This window comes from Phyllobates terribilis, unplaced genomic scaffold (genome assembly GCF_046119375.1).
Source record: "Phyllobates terribilis strain yellow unplaced genomic scaffold, ASM4611937v1 Scaffold_3__8_contigs__length_932513732, whole genome shotgun sequence".
NCBI classification, from domain to species: Eukaryota; Metazoa; Chordata; class Amphibia; order Anura; family Dendrobatidae; genus Phyllobates; species Phyllobates terribilis.
The window spans coordinates 919,273,409-919,293,941 of record NW_027362763.1 but is presented as its reverse complement, the minus strand read 5'-3'; the positions used below and the strand labels follow the sequence as shown (position 1 = coordinate 919,293,941).

The window sequence follows — 20,533 nt, the reverse complement described above, 5'->3', positions numbered from 1 at the left end:
AATTGTAGACCTGCACAAGGCTGGGATGGGCTACAGGACAATAGGCAAGCTGCTTGGTGAGAAGGCAACAACTGTTGGCACAATTAATAGAAAATGAAAGAAATACAAGATGACTGTCAATCTTCCTCGGTCTAGGGCTCCATGAAACATCTCGCCTTGTGGGGTAAGAATGATTCTGACAACAGGTCAGGATTCAGCCCAGAACTACTTGGGGGGACTTGGTCAATGACTTGAAGAGAGCTGGGATTATAGTCTCAAACATTACCGTTAGTAACACACTACACCGTCATGGATATAAATCCCGCAGGGCATGCAAGGTCCCCCTACTCACACCAGCACATGTCTAGGCTCTTTTGACGTTTGCCAATGACCATCTGGATGATCTACAGGAGGCATGGGAGAAGGTCATGTGGTCAGATGAGACCAAAATATAACTTTTTGGTATCATCTATTCTCGCCGTGTTGGAGGAAGAAGAAGGATGAGTACAACCCCAAGAACACCATCCCAACTGTGAACCATGGCGTGGGAAACATCATACTTTGGGGGTGCTTTTCTGCAAAGCTAACAGGATTAATACACCATACTCATTGGGTACTAAACCCCACTGAGTTTAAGAAGTGACACACATGTGTTTCAATAAAATATACACTTTATTATTGAATTTAAAAACAATAAAATAGAAAGGAAACTAAAATATGCACTGGGGCACAATCATTAATGCACTCTTTGTAATTAACACCCGACACAATGGTTAAATGCTCTAAGAGGGGATCCTCTCATTAATGGCCAAGTTCCACAGTGATGGGAAAATTACTATTATTGACATAAATGTACATATGTATATATTAAGTCATAAAGACAGTATCCAAATCACCAGATGACAATTATAAATACATAAATCTCCATATCAACGAAAACGCTGTGTAAAAATTTAGGTATGTATGGGTTTACAATAAATTATATAGGGTAGAAATTATCCTTCTACATTGAAAGATCACTATGCACATTCATAATCAAGGAGATAAATAATTACTACTATCATCACTTCTCCGATTATATACAGTTCAAACTATATCTATTTAAGAGGAAGATTCTCCCTATATAAAAGGAATCACATTACTATTACCACCATCTTTCAAAGTGCATATGAACCGAAGGTAGGATTACCTGAGGTTTTTTTTCTGGTTAAAGGCGGGAATTTTTTACGTTTAAAAATGCATGTTTACTATATTTCCGGCTTAGACCTGGGTCCTCAGGGAGTGAATTACAGCGTGTGGGGATTATTATGTATTTATTGTGAGGCGAACCCCAAATCTGGGCATTTTCTTTACATCCTAATGATTCTTGTTTGACGTCAGTAGAAGCATTTTTTACTGCATTGGGGTTGTTATATGATGATCCTGATCGGGTCATATCAGCTGAGGCAGAGCTCAGACGGCTTAAACAGGGTTCTGGTGAGGCTGAGAAGTATTGCACCCTGTTCAGACGATGGTCCGCAGAGGTCATATGGAATGACCCAGCACTCAAGAGTCAGTTTCTGGCAGGTTTGAATGAAAGGATTAAAGATTTTCTCATTGCATATCCTGCACCTGCCACTTTGGAAACAGCTATGCAGCTAGCTATCCGTGTGGATAGAAGATTGAGAGGTAGGCAGAGTGAAGAGAAGGCTCTTTTAATGTTGAACCCCGTCTGTCAGGCTAGTCACGCCGTCAGCGGGGAACCGATGCAAGAATGATGTCCTCCCGTTCCCAGGAGAGGGAGAGGAGGTTCTCTGGGAGGCTATGTTTGTATTGTGGTAAGGCTGACCATTTTATTAAGAAATGCGAGGCTCGCATAAGGAAGGAAAAAAAAAGGGTCAGCAGGAACAACTCTCCTATTCGTATAGCATTTTTACATTCCGCAGGAGTGTTTTTATCTGGTAATACCCCCTATCATGGTCATTCCATTGATTTTCAGGTGATGGTTGATTGTGGCGCTGCTCTTAATTTGATAGATCAATAATTAATTTCTAGTCAAGTATAAGTTTGTTTCTAAACCTTTGTCGTCTCCTTTCCCTGTTGTGGCGATTGATAACACTCCCCTGGAGCATGGGCGCATTTCTCGGAAGTCACCGGGTTCCCACTAATTATGAATATGGAACATAAAGAGCATATAGACTTATTTGTACTTGCTAATTTGCAGGCTCCAGTGGTCCTGGGTTTACCCTGGTTAAGGGTGCACAATCTATTGTTGGACTGGTCGTCTAGTACTATAAGGTCCTGGGTGTTATGGTAAATGCTGTAATGTTCACATTGCTGTGGTTTTGAAGAGGGAGCTACCTGAAGCCATTCAGGATTTCTGGAGGGTATTTTCGGATGTTGAGTCACAAGCTCTACCGCCCCATAGAGAGTATGATTGCGCAATTGAGTTCGTCCCAGGTACTATACTACCTAAGAGTCATTTATTTAATCTGACGATTCCCGAGAGGGAGGCTTTAAAGGAGTACCTACAGACTAATTTAGCTGCAGGTCATTTAAGACCCTCTAAGTCCCCTGTGGCTGTAGGATTCTTTTTTGTTAAAAAGAAGGATGGGGGACTTAGGCTGTGTTTGGATTTTCGGGAGATTAATAAGATCACTGTGCGCAATCCTTACCCGCTGCCGCTGACTCCGGGTTTGTTTAGTCAACTAACCGGAGGGAAGTGGTTTTCTAAGATCTACCTTCGAGGAGCATATAATTTGTTGTGGGTGAAGGAGGGCGATGAATGCAAGACAGCTTTTAATGCCCCGGAGGGTCATTTTAAGTGTCTGGTGATGCCTTTTGGCCTTACTAATACGTCTGCCTTTTTTCAAAATTTCATTATTGACATTCTGAGGCCGTTGATCGGTAGGAGCGTTATTGTTTATTTGGATGATATTTTGATCTATTCACCCGATCTAGTGTCGCACTGGCAGAGAGTCTGCAAAGTTCTACAGATTTTGAGTAAAAACACTCTCTTTGCTAAGCTAGAGAAGTGCGAGTTTGCGGTGCAGAAAATTTAGTTTTTTGGGGTACTTTGTCTCCGGTGATGGGTTTGAGATGGACCCGGTGAAAGTTCAGGCAGTACTACAGTGGCCTAGGCCTGAATGTTTAAAGTCCATTCAGAGATTTTTAGGGTTTGCTAATTATTACAGAAAGTTCATTAAGAATTTTTCTGTTATCGCTAAACCTATAACTGATCTCACCAAGAAGGGTGCTAATACGGTCCAATGGTCCACTGAGGCAGTTAAGGCTTTTGAGCATCTCAAAGAGAGGTTTAGCTCTGCCTCTGTTTTGATCCAGCCAGATGAGACCAAGCCATTTCTGGTAGAGGTTGATGCCTCATCAGTAGGGGTGGGGGCAGTTCTGTCCCAGGAGGGAAAGGATGGGGTGCATCCCTGTGCTTTCATTTCTAAAAAATTCTCGGAGACGGAGCTCAACTAGGGTGTAGGGAACCAAGAACTGATGGCAATTAAACTCGCGTTCGAGCAATGGCGACATTTTTTGGAGGGGGCTAGACATCCGATACAGGTTTTTACTGATCATAAAAATCTGATATATCTGGATGCTGCTAAACGTTTGAATGCCCTTCAAGCTAGGTGGGCACTGTTTTTTGCCCGGTTCCATTTCTCCGTAACATATATTCCTGGGACAAAGAATGTTAAAGCGGATGCCCTGTGTCGTAGTTTCACTCCAGCAGTTAATACGGAGAAGGAGGAATGTATTTTGTAGAGGGGGGTGGTGGTAGCAGCATTGGGTTCTGAGTTGAAGAATTGCATCCTGGGGGCCCAGAATGTTGCACCAACAAACACTCTGTATGGTAAATTATTTGTGCCTAGAGCCTTGAGGAGAGCTTTGTTTGCTGAATGTCATGAGTCTCGGTTGGCGGGTCATCCAGGGATTTCGGAAACTAGAAGGTCGATTGGTAGAAGTTTTTTGTGGCTAGGGTGGCAAAGCGAAATCGTCAAGTGGGTGTGTCAGTGTACTGTGTGCGTTAGGTCGAAGGCCTTACATGCCCCGGCTGCGGGGTTGTTGTGCCCTTTGGAGGTCCCTAGTTCGCCATGGACGTATCTTGCTATGGATTTTATTACCGATCTGCCGTTCTCTGAGGGGTTTTCTGTCATCTGGGTTGTTGTGGATTGGTTTAGTAAGATGTGCCATCTGATCCCGTTCAATAAATTACCCTACGCCAAGACTCTAGCTAAGGCATTTGTGAAAGAGATTGTCAGGCTCCACGGTGTTCCCACAGACATTGTTTCCGATAGAGGACCTCAGTTTGTCGCTCGCTTTTGGCGAGCTTTCTGTGACAGATTAAAAGTTCATTTGTCATTCTCGTCTGGGTATCATCCGGAGTCCAATGGACAGACCGAAAGGAAGAACCAAGACGTCGAGCAGTTTTTAAGATGTTTTGTAACAGATAATCAGGAGATGTGGTCGGAATATCTACCACTAGCTGAATTTGCTCTTAATAACCATACGTCCCTACCCTCGGCTGGGTGTTCTCCTTTTTTTTTTGCTGTACAGGGAGGCAACCATCATTCTGCCCATTTTCTAAAATTAGGGCGGCGGTGCCTGAGGAGGAGAGTTTCTCAGAAAATTTTGAAAGGGTTTGGACCAGGGTACGCCATAATCTTAAAGAGGCGAATAGGAGGCCCAAAAAATATTTTGACAAGAAAAGAAGGGAGACATTGTTTGCAGTTGGGGACATGGTCTGGTTGTCCTCTAAGAACCTGCTTTTGAAGATCCCTTCTAAAAAACTGGGGCCTAAGTTTGTAGGACCCTTCCAAGTGGTTCAGGTGGTCAATTCGGCAGCGGTGAGATTAGACATTCCCTCATCCTGGAGAATTCAGTTTTTCATGTATCGTTACTGAAGAAAGCGGACACGCCAGATAAGGAGGCGATGCTGACTGTCCCTCCAGTTGATGAGGACGACGAATTTTAAATTTCACGCATTTTAGATTCTAGGCTGCTCAGAGGAGGTTTACAGTATCTCGTGTCCTGGAAAGGATTCGGTCCCAAGGATTATTCTTGGGTGAAAGCTGAGGACGTCTCGGCCTCAAGGCTGATTAAAGCTTTTCACAGGAGATTCCCGAATAAGGCTCGGCTGAGAGGACCCGGAGGATCCTCATAAAAGGGGAGGTACTGTTAGAATCTGTTTCTTTGGGACCATCCGCCATTTTGTTGTGGTTTTCTGGCTGTTGGTCTTTTTCCCCTGGTGTTGGTTTTGACTAAGGTTAGGTGATGATATCACCCTTTATTACCCAGCACCTGCCTCCTAGTCCTTGCCGGACAACAGTGTTAATCCGCGAGAGTTCTGGCTAGGAGGTTTGGTAGTAGTACTTTCTGTGTTTAGTTTTGTGCAGTTCTAGGATCCTCTAGTTCTGCCTGCTGAAGATTCCTTTATTCCCTTTTTATTTCTGCAGTTTCCTCTAGTTTCCTGTTAGGAGGTCACCTGTTTGTTTTTTCCCAGTCCTTAGTTCTTTCAGGGTTTCCTTCCCCTCTTCCTTTAGGTCTTTTGAGTTTAGTCTAGGAAACGTTGGTGGGTCTATTCGCTAGGAATAGGTTGCCCACTCCACCGTAGGGCTTCAGTCTAGACCTAGTGCAGGGACAGCTTTTCCCTCTTCTGCCCTAGTGTGGAGTTGCAGTTTCGTAACAGGAACTACCCAACGAGCTCAGAGACAGAATTCTGACAAGGCACAGATCTGGCCAAGGTTACAAAAGAATTTCTGCAGTATTCAAGGTTCCTAAGAGCACAGTGGCCTCCATAATTCTTAAATGGAATAAGTTTGGGACCACCAGAAGTCTTCCTAGACCTGGCCGTCCAGCCAACCTGAGCAATCGTGGGAGAAGAGCCTTGGTAAGAGAGGGAAAAAAGAACAAGATCACTGTGGCTGAGCTCCAGAGATGCAGTAGGGATATGGGAGAAAGTTCCACAAAGTCAACTATCACTGCAGCCCTCCATCAGTCAGGCCTTTATGGCAGAGTGGCCTGACGGAAGCCTCTCCTCAGTGCAAGACATATGAAAGCCTGCATAGAGTTTGCTCAAAAACACATGAAGGACTCCCAGACTATAAGAAATAAGATTCTCTGGTCTGATAAAACGAAGATAGAACTTTTTGGTAATAATTCTAAGCGGTATGTGTGGAGAAAACCAGGCACTGCTCATCACCTGCCCAATACAATCCGAACAGTGAAACATGGTGGTGGCAGCATCATGTTATGGGGGTGTTTTTCAGTTGCAGGGACAGGACGACTGGTTGCAATTGAAGGAAACATGAATGCGGCGAAGTACAGAGATATTCTGGATGAAAACCTCTTCCCGAGTGCTCTGGACCTCAGACTTGGCCGAAGTTTCACCTTCCAACAAGACAATGACCCTAAGCACACAGCTAAAATAACAAAGGAGTGGCTTCAGAACAACTCTGTGACCATTCTTGACTGGCCCAGCCAGAGCCCTGACCTAAACCCAATTGAGCATCTCTGGAGAGACCTGAAAATGGCTGTCCACCAACGTTCACCATCCAACCTGACGGAACTGGAGAGGATCTGCAAGGAAGAATGGCAGAGGATCCCCAAATCCAGGTCGGAAAAACTTGTTGCATCATTTCCAAGAAGACTCATGGCTGTACTAGCTCAAAAGGGTGCTTCTACTCAATACTGACCAAAGGGTCTGAATACTTATGACCATGTGATATTTCAGTTTTTCTTTTTAATAAATTTGCAAAAATTTCTACATTTCTGGGTTTTTTTTCAGTCAAGGTGTTCTGCAGAGTGTTCTTTAATGAGAAAAAAATGAACTTTTTAGAATTTACCAAATGGCTGCAATGAAACAAAGAGTGAAAAATTTAAAGGGGTCTGAATACTTTCCGTACCCACTGTATGTATATATCATACTAGCTATTGAACCCGTTCTACGTGGCAAGCATTTTTATTGGTACATTTCCGGTGCTATTTTGTTTTTTTTAAAACCCTGTGTCTGCGAATTCACATGTACAGAGTCTTCAATAAAATGGCGCCGAACAGTGCAGTATGCGGAACCGCCCCCGCTTCCATGACTGAAAATGGATGCTGGCGGGAAGAATAAAGTTCATTTCAAATATGCTTTTAAAGAGCATTATTTCTGGAGACAGGTTTCCATAAATTTTGCAGTAGAACACTTCAATAAAATGGTGCCAGAGTCAGCGCACGCGCATAGCGCGCTATCCAGCGCCATTCTTTTTAAGACACTGTCTGCGAATTCGCATATACAGGTCTTCAATAAAATGGTGCTGGATAGCGCGGTGTGCGTACGCGCCGACCCCGACGCTATTTTATTGAAGTAATGTACTGCAATGTCAACATAGCAGTGCATCGGTGCCAGATATAGGGGTAATGGCGATGGGCAGGGCATGCGAACTGCTATGTTGACATTGTAGTACATTACTTTAATAAAATGTCGCCTGAGTCGGCACATGCGCATTCCGCGCTATCCAGCGTCATTTTATTGAAGACACTGTATACTTGAATTCGCAGTCAGAGGAATGACTGAACCAGCACCGCCCCCGACCCCATAACTGAAACTGAATGCTGGCGGGGATAATAAAGTTCATTTTCTCCCTGCTACATTCGGCTGTGTCCAGCTAGTCCTGATATATGCTCCCCCATCCTTGTATATGCTCCCCCAGCCTGGTATATGCTCCCCCAGCCTGGTATAATGCCCCCCATCGTGGTATATGCTCCCCATCCTGGTCCTTCATCCTGGTATATGCTCACCTACCCTGGTCCCACATCCTGGTGTATGCTCCCCCATCCTGGTGTATGCTCCCCCATCCTGGTATATGCTCCTCCATCCTGGTCCCACATCCTGGTATATGCTCCTCCATCCTGGTCCCACATCCAGGTATATGCTCCTCCATCCTGGTCCCGCATCCTATTATATTCTCCCCATCCTGCATGCGCTGCTGTTGTTCCAAACATACATACAAAGAAGCAAAAAAAAACGAAGAAAAAAAACACTCCTACTCACCATTCCCCTGCAGTGCATCGTCTGCATTTAATATTTAAATGAAATGGCGTAGGTGTCAGTGCGTGCGCATACGGCGCTATATGGCGCCATTTTGTTGAAGACACTGTGTGAGAATTTGTCTTAAATGAAATGGCGCCAGAGATCCCGCTATGCACTGGTACTGACTTCGGCACCACACTCGTCCAGCCTTCCCGGAGATCGTGGTATGTGGTCAGCGCCTACGCATACAGCGATCTCCGGCGCCACACTCCTCCAACCTCGTCTTCCTCCCGGTCTATTAACGCTGGATGCTTCCTTCTGACTCTGGCCACACTGTGCAAACGCAGTCTATACTGGCTTCGTAGAGAAGGACTCATCCAGCGTTATATTATAGAGAGTATTTTTTAGTAAATGGTTATGTTGGGTCTTCTCTTACTTCATGAGGTTTTCCTGGAGGTTATAGATCTTCCTTAACTTCTTGGATACATGGACTGTACAAGTATAGATGTATGCACAAACTGTATGGAGCGGATTCCTGAGTTGAACTCACTCCGTACAGTATTGGTACCAGCTGCATTATACAGCTGACACATAAGAGTATATGCTGTGATCAAAGCTAATGAAGGAAATTTGTCAGCAGGCTTTTGCCTTCTAATCTGAGAGCAGCATAATGTAAAGACCGAGACCATGATTCCAGCGATGTGTCACTTACTATGCTGCTTGTTGTATTTGTTATAAAATAACAGTTTTATCTGCAGGAGATTATCACTAGAAGACTAGTAAACCTGCTGCCTTATAGTTCTCCATATTTATGACCTCTGTATAACCCTGCTCTCAACACTAATTGTCAGCCTTCTTCTACACTGTTACGGGGATATACAGAGCTCAGCGTTAAGAGAACTGGTAAATCTCTAGAAGGGAAAACGGGGATTTTATCAAAACTGATACACTGACGAGCAAAAGGGTAACAATGTTTTGAAGTTTTTACTTTAAGGCTCCATATTTCACCATCCACTATTGCTTTGAACATGAGACTATCATCATTTTATAGACAATCATCTTCGCTATCTCATACAGTACAGACCAAAAGTTTGGACACACCTTCTCATTTAAAGATATTTCTGTATTTTCTTGACTATGAAAATTGTACATTCACACTGAAGGCATCAAAACTATGAATTAACAGATGTGGAATTATATACTTAACAAAAAAGTATGAAACAACTGAAAATATGTCTTATATTCTAGGTTCTTCAAAGTAGCCACCTTTTGCTTTGATGACTGTTTTGCACACTCTTGGCATTCTCTTGATGAGCTTCAAGAGGTAGTCACCGGAAATGGTCTTCCAACAATCTTGAAGGAGTTCCCAGAGATGCTTAGCACTTGTTGGCCCTTTTGCCTTCACTCTGCGGTCCAACTCACCCCAAACCATCTCGATTGGGTTCAGGTCTGGTGACTTTTCTGCGTCGCACAAAGACATGGTGGTTGGAACCAAAGATCTCAAATTTGGACTCATCAGACCAAAGCACAGATTTCCACTGGTCTAATGTCCATTCCTTGTGTTCTTTAGCCCAAACAAGTCTCTTCTACTTGTTGCCTGTCCTTAGCAGTGGTTTCCTAGCAGCTATTTTACCATGAAGGCCTGCTGCACAAAGTCTCCTCTTAAGGCTGTGTGCCCACAATGAGTTTTTAATGCGTTTCTGCAGCGTTTTTGCAGCTGCGGAAACGCATTAAAAACGCATGGTAGAAGGCCTGCCATGTTCCCCAATGATAATCCGCATGTGCTGTGCACATGCTGCGGAAATTTCCGCTGCGGATTATCATTGCGGAAAAAAATGCAGCACTACCAATTATTTTGCGGAAGTGCTGCGTCTTCGCCACCATTGACTTGCATTAGAACGCATGGACTACGCATCACTGTATATGTAGATGCGTAATCCAAGCGTTCTAATGTGCGGATGGTACCCGGGTGTACATGAGTGGAGAGTCTCATCCACACCCAGGTACCATTAAAAAATCTGTAAAAAAAGAATAAAATAAAAAATAAATGTATATTTACCTTCCGGCGACCCGCGCTGCGCTCCTCCTTGCTTCCCGGTGGATTGAAGGACCTGTGCTGACGTCAGAGTCAGGTGACGGGTCACGCGACGCTGACGTCGGCAGATCTTTCAATCCACCGCTGTCGGCAAGGGAGAACGGAGTGAGCAGGACAGCGCGGGGCCATCGGAGGGTAAGTATACATCTATTTTTTTATTTTTACCACTCTCTCGGGTCACACTATATAAATCCATGCCGTTTGCATGGATTTATATAGTGTGACCTTGTTGTCACAAGCACTTTCCAAGTGATGCTAATCGCTTGGAAAGCGCTTGTCAATCCGCATGCGGAAATGTCAGTGAATAACGCTCCATTTCTGCATGTCCCTGGCAGGAAAGCGCATGTACAATCCGCATGCGTTTTTTTCTGCCAGGGAGATGCAGAAACGCTCAGGAAAAAATCCTGAGCATTTCTGCATAGTGGGCACATAGCCTAACAGTTGTTGAAGAGATGTGTCTGCTGCTAGAACTCTGTGTGGCATTGACCTGGTCTCTAATCTGAGCTGCTGTTAACCTGAGATTTCTGAGGCTGGTGACTCGGATAAACTTATCCTCAGAAGCAGAGGTGACTCTTGTTCTTCCTTTCCTGGGGCGGTCCTCATGTGAGCCAGTTTCTTTGTAGCGCTTGATGGTTTTTGCCGCTGCACTTGGGGACACTTTCAAAGTTTTCCCAATTTTTCGGACTGACTGACCTTCATTTCTTAAAGTAATGATGGCCACTCGTTTTTCTTTACTTAGCTGCTTTTTTCTTGCCATAATTAGTGTTGAGCATTCCGATACTGAAATATCGGGTATCGGCCGATATTCGCGGTATCGGAATTCCGATACTTAATTCCGATACTATTGCAATATCGTATACCGGAATCGGAAGTTCCCATAATGCAATGAGACATTTTCATTTTATTCAGCCAATGAGGATCCTAAGAAGTGTGGGCACATCCTGTTAGGCATGTAGGCATCTTAACTAATGGCATGGCTGTGATTGGCTGCTGAAATGATGTCATGATGCACTATAAAAGCCACCGCCGCCATTTTGAGCTCACTCTGCTGTGAATTCAGTTAGGGATAGGACGCTGTTGTTCTGAGGGACAGTTTTAGCTACCTATTTGCTCTATACTGCTTTACCCAAGCTACTTTCTAAATCACTGTGCCTTGCAGTGCTAGTGCACAGTTCCCTGTGCTGTTCACCGCTATCTGCAAGGTCTGTGTGTGTGAGTGCAGCTCACCCTGTAGTGTGTGCTTCAGCCAAGTCTGGTTGTAGTGCACTCAGTGTGTGTCACTGCCTCATACATTGTCCTTTTTTGCCAATTCATAATTTTTCCTGATATCTCCTATTAGTGTGGTGGTTCCATCTGTATTCAGCTAAATTGGTTCCAAACACACTATATAGGAGTAGATAGAGAAATTTTTTTCCGTCTTGCAGCACTAGTGCACAGTGCTCTGCATCTGTACTGTTCACCGCTGTCTGCAAGGTCTGGTGTGTGAGTGCAGCTCACCCTGTAGTGTGTGCTTCAACCCCGTCTGGTTGTAGTGCACTCAGTGTGTGTCACTGCCTCATACATTGTCCTTTATTGCCAATTCATAATTTTTCCTGATATCTCCTATTAGTGTGGTGGTTCCATCTGTATTCAGCTAAATTGGTTCCAAACACACTATATAGGAGTAGATAGAGAAATTTTTTTCCGTCTTGCAGCACTAGTGCACAGTGCTCTGCATCTGTACTGTTCACCGCTGTCTGCAAGGTCTGGTGTGTGAGTGCAGCTCACCCTGTAGTGTGTGCTTCAACCCCGTCTGGTTGTAGTGCACTCAGTGTGTGTCACTGCCTCATACATTGTCCTTTATTGCCAATTCATAATTTTTCCTGATATCTCCTATTAGTGTGGTGGTTCCATCTGTATTCAGCTAAATTGGTTCCAAACACACTATATAGGAGTAGATAGAGAATTTTTTTTCCGTCTTGCAGCACTAGTGCACAGTGCTCTGCATCTGTACTGTTCACCGCTGTCTGCAAGGTCTGGTGTGTGAGTGCAGCTCACCCTGTAGTGTGTGCTTCAACCCCGTCTGGTTGTAGTGCACTCAGTGTGTGTCACTGCCTCATACATTGTCCTTTATTGCCAATTCATAATTTTTCCTGATATCTCCTATTAGTGTGGTGGTTCCATCCATATTCAGCTAAATTGATTCCAAACACACTATATAGGAGTAGATAGAGGAGCCTTTCTGCAGCATTGGGCCCTGCAGCCCCAGCCAGATTAGTATTAGCCTATTTTTTGCAGCCTCATCTATTGCATTGTAGGTTACCTTCCTACATTGTAATAGCTACAAAAAGTTTGTGATACTATCGTTATTACATCTTTAGGCACATCCAGTGTCTTTTTGTGACAAAAAAAACCTAAATAAAGTTCACCAAACACTCCACTTTACAGTTGTGTAGGCCACATTAGCTCATATTAAAGTCTAGTCCACACTTTATAAAATTAGTGTTTCTTATACCTGTTAGCAGCTGTTCAGGAATAAGCACACTAAGCCCTTAGTACTTTTCTGCCTATCTTTATCAGTCTACCAAGATGAAGAAGGCAGGGAGTAAGGCATGTGGTCGTGGTCGTGGGCGTGGGCGTGGAGTTTCTGCAGGGAGAGGACGTGAGGATTCTGTGCCTGCAGGGAGAGGACGTGGGGATTCTGTGCCTGCTGCGGGCACCAGTGACTCAGCATCCCCCAGTTTTACCAGGGAACAGTCCTTTATGCGCAGCTTTGTAGGAGCTAGCCGTACCCCACTGCTGCGCGAGGACCAAATTGAAGCCGTTGTCGGATGGATGGCAGCTAACGCATCGACTTCAATTAGTTCCAGATCCTCTCAGGTCCTGAGCACTGAAGAGCACCCATCTGTCTCTTCACCACCTGCCAAATTGCCCAGGCAGTCAGAGAGCCCTGGACAGGAGCCATCTCTACTTCTGTTCTCTGAATCTCTTGGCTTGGAAAGAGGGGGCCAGCCAAGCAGAATTCGAGAATTTGAAGAAGAGGTAGTATGCAGTGATGCGCAACCGTTTTGTCTCTCTGAATCTGAAGAGGCGGGTGGGCCAGTGCCTATGGTCAGCAGCACACCTCAGTACGCATCTGATGATGAGACTCAGGTGCCACTTTCTGGTGCGTACTGTGCTGTCGAGACTACCCAGGAGAAGCAGTTGTTTGAAGAGGGTGGTGTAGATGATGAGGTCCTTGACCCATCATGGCGTGAGGGACAGGAAGGTGGTGGGAGCAGCTCTGAGGAAGAGATTCCCCGAACGGCCCAAAAAGGAGGGAGAGGGAGGGGGCAGACTTGGTTGCCTGTAGCCTCCACTTCGGCACCCATTAGGAGCATGGCTCTTCCAAAATCCAAAGCGGGCGCTCCCAAGACTTGCAGTGCCTGGTCCTTTTTTGACACAGTTGCAGATGACATTTGCTTTGTCAAATGCAAGCTGTGTAATCAGAAGGTGAAAAGAGGGAAAAGTGTCAGCAACCTCAATACCACAAATATGTGGAAACATGTGCGGACCAAGCACGTGGTGGAGTTACACAAACACACTGAAGACCTAGGCCAACCTACAGCGCCACCTACCACCTCTTCAGCTCGTGTTGTAGCCTCTTCCTCCAGCTCACACACAGCTGGTTCGGCTTCCTCACAGGATCGCCATGGAAGAATCTCTGGCACTGTTGTACAGAGACACAGTGTAATTCCACCCACAGCACCACTTTCCCAGTCATCCTCACACTCCCAGGCCAGTCTACAGCCATCGTTAGCACAGGCATGGGAGAAAAGGCGCCCATACTCGGCAAACCACCCCCGAGCACAGGCTCTGAATGCTGGCATTGCTAAACTACTGGCCCTTGAAATGCTATCATTCAGGCTGGTGGAGACTGACACATTCCGTAACTTTATGGCATTGGCAGTCCCACAATACAACGTGCCCAGCCGCTTTTATTTCAGCAGGCAAGCCGTCCCTGCCCTGCAACATCATGTGGAGGGAAAAATTAAACATGCGCTACAAAACGCCGTCAGTAGCAAGGTCCACCTGACCACTGATGCGTGGACCAGTAAGCATGGACAGGGACGATACCTTTCCCTCACTGCCCATTGGGTAAATGTTGTGGAGCCGGGTACAGATCTTGAGAGTGGCGCTGTACGTGTTCTGCCAACTCCAAGGATTGCAGGAATCCAGTCTGTACACATTGACTCCTCCTCATACTCCAGTTCCTCTGAATCAGCGCTGCAGGAGCCGTCACGGTCTACCTCCACATCGACCCGTGAACGGTTACCTGTTATGATGACCGATATGAGCACAGCCGTGGCCAAACGTCAACAGGCCGTATTAAAATTAATTTCTTTGGGGAATCGAAGCCACACAGCGCAGGAGCTCTGGAATGCCATCAAGCAGCAGAGTGACGTGTGGTTTGTGCCAGCGAATCTCCAGCCAGGCATGGTAGTGTGTGACAATGGCCGAAATCTGGTGGCAGCTCTGGGCCTAGGCAACCTCACTCACATCCCATGTCTGGCACATGTGCTCAACTTGGTCGTGCAGAGTTTTTTGAGGGACTATCCGGATCTTGATGCACTGCTTCACAAGGTCCGCATAGAGTGCGCTCACTTGCGGCGTTCCAGCAATGCAAGATCACGCATTGCAGCTCTGCAGCGCCGATTATGTCTTCCGGAACATCGCATCATATGTGACCTACCCACCAGGTGGAATTCAACGTTACATATGTTGGAGAGGTTGTGTGAGCAGCAGGCAGCAGTAATGGAGTACCAGCTGCAGCAGGCGCAAACAAGTCGCAGTGCGCGCCGTTCACACTTCACCACCACTGAGTGGGCCTCTATGAAGGACATTTGCCACGTTTTGCGTGCCTTCGATTATTCCACGCGGATGGCGAGTGCAGATGATGCACTAGTCAGCATGACTATCCCCCTTATCTGCCTGCTTGAAAAAACACTGCAAGCACTAAGGGACGAGGTTTTGGAAGAGGTGGAGGATGAGGAGTCACAAATGCCATCTGCTTCTCTACAGTCTGCGCAACGTGGTTCCTCACAAAGGCCTAGGCAGGGGACACTTTGTGAGGAGGATGAGGAGGAGTCAATGGATGAGGAAGACATCTGTCCAGAGGAGGGAGGTACACAATGCTCTAGTAGTCAGTATCTAGAGCGAGGGTGGGGTGATGCAGAGCAGGCAGAGATCACGCCTCAAGCAGGGGACAGCGTTTCTTGGCCAGTTGGCAGTCTGCAGCACATGGTTGATTTCATGCTGCAGTGCCTCAGAAACGACCGCCGCATCGCCCACATTCTCAACACGGCTGATTATTGGGTGTCCACCCTCCTAGATCCTCGCTACCGGGACAACTTACAAAGCCTCATAACACCATTGAACCGGGAGCGTAAAATGCGGGAGTACCAAGACGCACTGGTGCATTCCATCATGTTCTCCATTCCAACCGAGAGCAGTGCTGCTAGTGCTTTACAAAGCAGCTCAGTGCGTCGAGGCAGTGGAGGAAGCTCTGCACAAAGAGGGAGCAGAAGCAGCGCCTCAGCACAAGGCAAGACCAGTATGGCCGAAATGTGGCAAAGTTTTGTGTCCCCGCCGCCACAAATGTCTACACCATCACAGACAGCTCCAGTCAGCAGGAGGCAACGTTTCCGTCAGATGGTGACAGACTACATGTCTTGCCCTCTTAGTGTACTCCCAGACGGCTCTTCTCCCTTCAAGTTTTGGGTCTGTAAGCTGGATACATGGCCAGAGCTTAGTCAGTATGCACTGGAGGTGCTAGCTTGCCCTGCTGCTAGTGTATTATCGGAACGCGTCTTTAGTGCCGCAGGTGGTGTACTAACAGACCGTCGCATGCGACTATCCTCCGATAACGTTGACCGGCTTACTTTTCTCAAAATGAACAAGGCCTGGATCTCTCATGAATTTGCCAGTCCTCTTCCAGAATAAATAATTGGTTGGCAACAGTATCCAGGTCTCCTGTTCTGTTCATGTTTCTACCACCTGAACTGTAATCCCTGAGCTCCAACACCGCCAGTTGGCGCTCGGAAGTGCCGTCTGCACAGTCAACACTTGCTGCCGTGTTATTGGGGTTCAGTAACGTCAGCTGTTCTCCTGCTGTGCGGACGGCAATTTCTCCTGATTTGTCCACATCCACTGTACTACACATTTTAAAGTTGCTCCAATTACTCCTCTGGCTCCTCTGTTTTCATTCTTATCCCTGGGCTCCAGCACCGCCAGTTGGCGCTCGGAAGTGCCGTCTGCACAGTCAACACTTGCTACCATGTTATTGGGGTTCAGTAACGTCAGCTGTTCCCCTGCTGTGTTCACGGCAATTTCTCCTGCTCTGTCCATATTCACTGTGCTACTTATTTAAAACTTGCTCCAATTACACCTCTGGCTCCTCCGTTTTTAGTATTTACCCTGGGCTCCAACACCGCCAGTTGGCGCTCGGAAGTGCCGTCTGCACAGTCAACACTTGCTGCCGTGTTATTGGGGTTCAGTAACGTCAGCTGTTCTCCTGCTGTGCGGACGGCAATTTCTCCTGATTTGTCCACATCCACTGTACTACACATTTTAAAGTTGCTCCAATTACTCCTCTGGCTCCTCTGTTTTCATTCTTATCCCTGGGCTCCAGCACCGCCAGTTGGCGCTCGGAAGTGCTGTCTGCACAGTCAACACTTGCTACCATGTTATTGGGGTTCAGTAACGTCAGCTGTTCCCCTGCTGTGCGGACGGCAATTTCTCCTGCTCTGTCCACATTCTCACTACTACAGATTTTAAAGTTGCTCCAATTACACCTCTGGCTCCTCTGTTTTCATTCTTATCCCTGGGCTCCAGCACCGCCAGTTGGCGCTCGGAAGTGCCGTCTGCACAGTCAACACTTGCTGCGGTGTTATTGGGGTTCGGTAACGTCAGCTGTTCCCCTGCTGTGTTCACGGCAATTTCTCCTGCTCTGTCCATATTCACTGTGCTACTTATTTAAAACTTGCTCCAATTACACCTCTGGCTCCTCCGTTTTTAGTATTTACCCTGGGCTCCAACACCGCCAGTTGGCGCTCGGAAGTGCTGTCTGCACAGTCAACACTTGCTGCCGTGTTATTGGGGTTCAGTAACGTCAGCTGTTCTCCTGCTGTGCGGACGGCAATTTCTCCTGCTTTGTCCACATCCACTGTACTACACATTTTAAAGTTGCTCGAATTACACCTCTGGCTCCTCTGTTTTCATTCTTATCCCTGGGCTCCAGCACCGCCAGTTGGCGCTCGGAAGTGCCGTCTGCACAGTCAACACTTGCTGCGGTGTTATTGGGGTTCGGTAACGTCAGCTGTTCCCCTGCTGTGTTCACGGCAATTTCTCCTGCTCTGTCCATATTCACTGTGCTACTTATTTAAAACTTGCTCCAATTACACCTCTGGCTCCTCCGTTTTTAGTATTTACCCTGGGCTCCAATACCGCTAGTTGCTGCTCAGAAGTGCCGTCTGCACAGTCAACGCTTGCTCCAGTGTTATTGGGATTCAGTAACGTCAGCTGATCCCCAGCTGTGTGTCCGGCAAATTCTCCTGCTTTGTCCACATCCACTGTAGTACGGATTTAAAACCTCCTCCAAATACACCTCTGGCTCTTCTGTTTTTAGTATTTACCCTGGGCTCCAGCACCGCCAGCTGGTTCTCGGCAGTTCCATTGGCTCTTGTACCTTCTGCTACCCATCCGGGTTCCAGTACCGTCAGCTGGTTCTCGGCAGTGTCTTTGGCACGGGTACTCCCTCCTGCCCAGCCTGGTTCCAGCACGCCAGCTGTTTCCGGGTAGTGTCAACGTCACTTTGCCTCCAATGCGTTGTCCTGTCGTGTTGCGGTCGGGTTAGCCGACTCTATGGTGCCTGCAGTTTAGGTGACTCCTATGTGGGCTGCGGGATCTGGCAATGAAGGCTGGTTCCATAGTGCCAATAGGACAAGCACCCTCTGTAGGACTGTGGGTTTTGGTAACTGCGGCCGGCTCGCGGCCTTGAACTTTTTTTTTACATGGGTACCTTCTGCTACCCATCCGGGTTCCAGTACCGTCAGCTGGTTCTCGGCAGTGCCTTTGGATTAGGTGCCTCCTTCTCGGTATCCAAGTTCCACCAACGTCTGCTGGTCCTTGGTAGTGCTTTCTGGCACAGGTACCTCCTGCTTAGTAACCGAGTTCCAGTAACATCAGCTGGTCCTCGGTAGTTCCATTGGCTCTTGTACCTTCTGCTACCCATCCGGGTTCCAGTACCGTCAGCTGGTCCTCGGTAGTTCCATTTGCTCTTGTATCTTCTGCTACCCATCCGGGTTCCAGTACCGTCAGCTGGTCCTCGGTAGTTCCATTTGCTCTTGTATCTTCTGCTACCCATCCGGGTTCCAGTACCGTCAGCTGGTTCTCGGCAGTGCCTTTGGATTAGGTGCCTCCTTCTCGGTATCCAAGTTCCACCAACGTCTGCTGGTCCTTGGTAGTGCTTTCTGGCACAGGTACCTCCTGCTTAGTAACCGAGTTCCAGTAACATCAGCTGGTCCTCGGTAGTTCCATTGGCTCTTGTACCTTCTGCTACCCATCCGGGTTCCAGTACCGTCAGCTGGTCCTCGGTAGTTCCATTTGCTCTTGTATCTTCTGCTACCCATCCGGGTTCCAGTACCGTCAGCTGGTTCTCGGCAGTGCCTTTGGATTAGGTGCCTCCTTCTCGGTATCCAAGTTCCACCAACGTCTGCTGGTCCTTGGTAGTGCTTTCTGGCACAGGTACCTCCTGCTTAGTAACCGAGTTCCAGTAACATCAGCTGGTCCTCGGTAGTTCCATTGGCTCTTGTACCTTCTGCTACCCATCCGGGTTCCAGTACCGTCAGCTGGTCCTCGGTAGTTCCATTTGCTCTTGTATCTTCTGCTACCCATCCGGGTTCCAGTACCGTCAGCTGGTTCTCGGCAGTGTCTTTGGCACGGGTACTCCCTCCTGCCCAGCCTGGTTCCAGCACGCCAGCTGTTTCCGGGTAGTGTCAACGTCACTTTGCCTCCAATGCGTTGTCCTGTCGTGTTGCGGTCGGGTTAGCCGACTCTATGGTGCCTGCAGTTTAGGTGACTCCTATGTGGGCTGCGGGATCTGGCAATGAAGGCTGGTTCCATAGTGCCAATAGGACAAGCACCCTCTGTAGGACTGTGGGTTTTGGTAACTGCGGCCGGCTCGCGGCCTTGAACTTTTTTTTTACATGGGTACCTTCTGCTACCCATCCGGGTTCCAGTACCGTCAGCTGGTTCTCGGCAGTGCCTTTGGATTAGGTGCCTCCTTCTCGGTATCCAAGTTCCACCAACGTCTGCTGGTCCTTGGTAGTGCTTTCTGGCACAGGTACCTCCTGCTTAGTAACCGAGTTCCAGTAACATCAGCTGGTCCTCGGTAGTTCCATTGGCTCTTGTACCTTCTGCTACCCATCCGGGTTCCAGTACCGTCAGCTGGTCCTCGGTAGTTCCATTTGCTCTTGTATCTTCTGCTACCCATCCGGGTTCCAGTACCGTCAGCTGGTTCTCGGCAGTGTCTTTGGCACGGGTACTCCCTCCTGCCCAGCCTGGTTCCAGCACGCCAGCTGTTTCCGGGTAGTGTCAACGTCACTTTGCCTCCAATGCGTTGTCCTGTCGTGTTGCGGTCGGGTTAGCCGACTCTATGGTGCCTGCAGTTTAGGTGACTCCTATGTGGGCTGCGGGATCTGGCAATGAAGGCTGGTTCCATAGTGCCAATAGGACAAGCACCCTCTGTAGGACTGTGGGTTTTGGTAACTGCGGCCGGCTCGCGGCCTTGAACTTTTTTTTTACATGGGTACCTTCTGCTACCCATCCGGGTTCCAGTACCGTCAGCTGGTTCTCGGCAGTGCCTTTGGATTAGGTGCCTCCTTCTCGGTATCCAAGTTCCACCAACGTCTGCTGGTCCTTGGTAGTGCTTTCTGGCACAGGTACCTCCTGCTTAGTAACCGAGTTCCAGTAACATCAGCTGGTCCTCGGTAGTTCCATTGGCTCTTGTACCTTCTGCTACCCATCCGGGTTCCAGTAACATCAGCTGGTCCTCGGTAGTTCCATTGGCTCTTGTACCTTCTGCTACCCATCCGGGTTCCAGTACCGTCAGCTGGTTCTCGGCAGTGCCTTTGGATTAGGTGCCTCCTTCTCGGTATCCAAGTTCCACCAACGTCTGCTGGTCCTTGGTAGTGCTTTCTGGCACAGGTACCTCCTGCTTAGTAACCGAGTTCCAGTAACATCAGCTGGTCCTCGGTAGTTCCATTGGCTCTTGTACCTTCTGCTATCCATCCGGGTTCCAGTACCGTCAGCTGGTCCTCGGTAGTTCCTCAGCTTTCTTGTACCTTCTGCTACATTTCCAAGTTCAAGCTTTTTGAAATGGTTCTTGGTAATCACTCTGGATCTCCCTGACGAGGACCCTGAAGACGAGGACCCTGAAG

The 20,533-nt window shown here is 47.5% G+C and overlaps 1 protein-coding gene across 2 annotated transcripts in view; it reads left to right on the top strand.

Annotated features, from left to right (window-relative positions):
* The window catches only part of FAM120B (family with sequence similarity 120 member B), a 235,630-nt gene that overhangs the window by 61,336 nt on the left and 153,761 nt on the right, over positions 1-20,533 (top strand). The window lies entirely within an intron of this gene.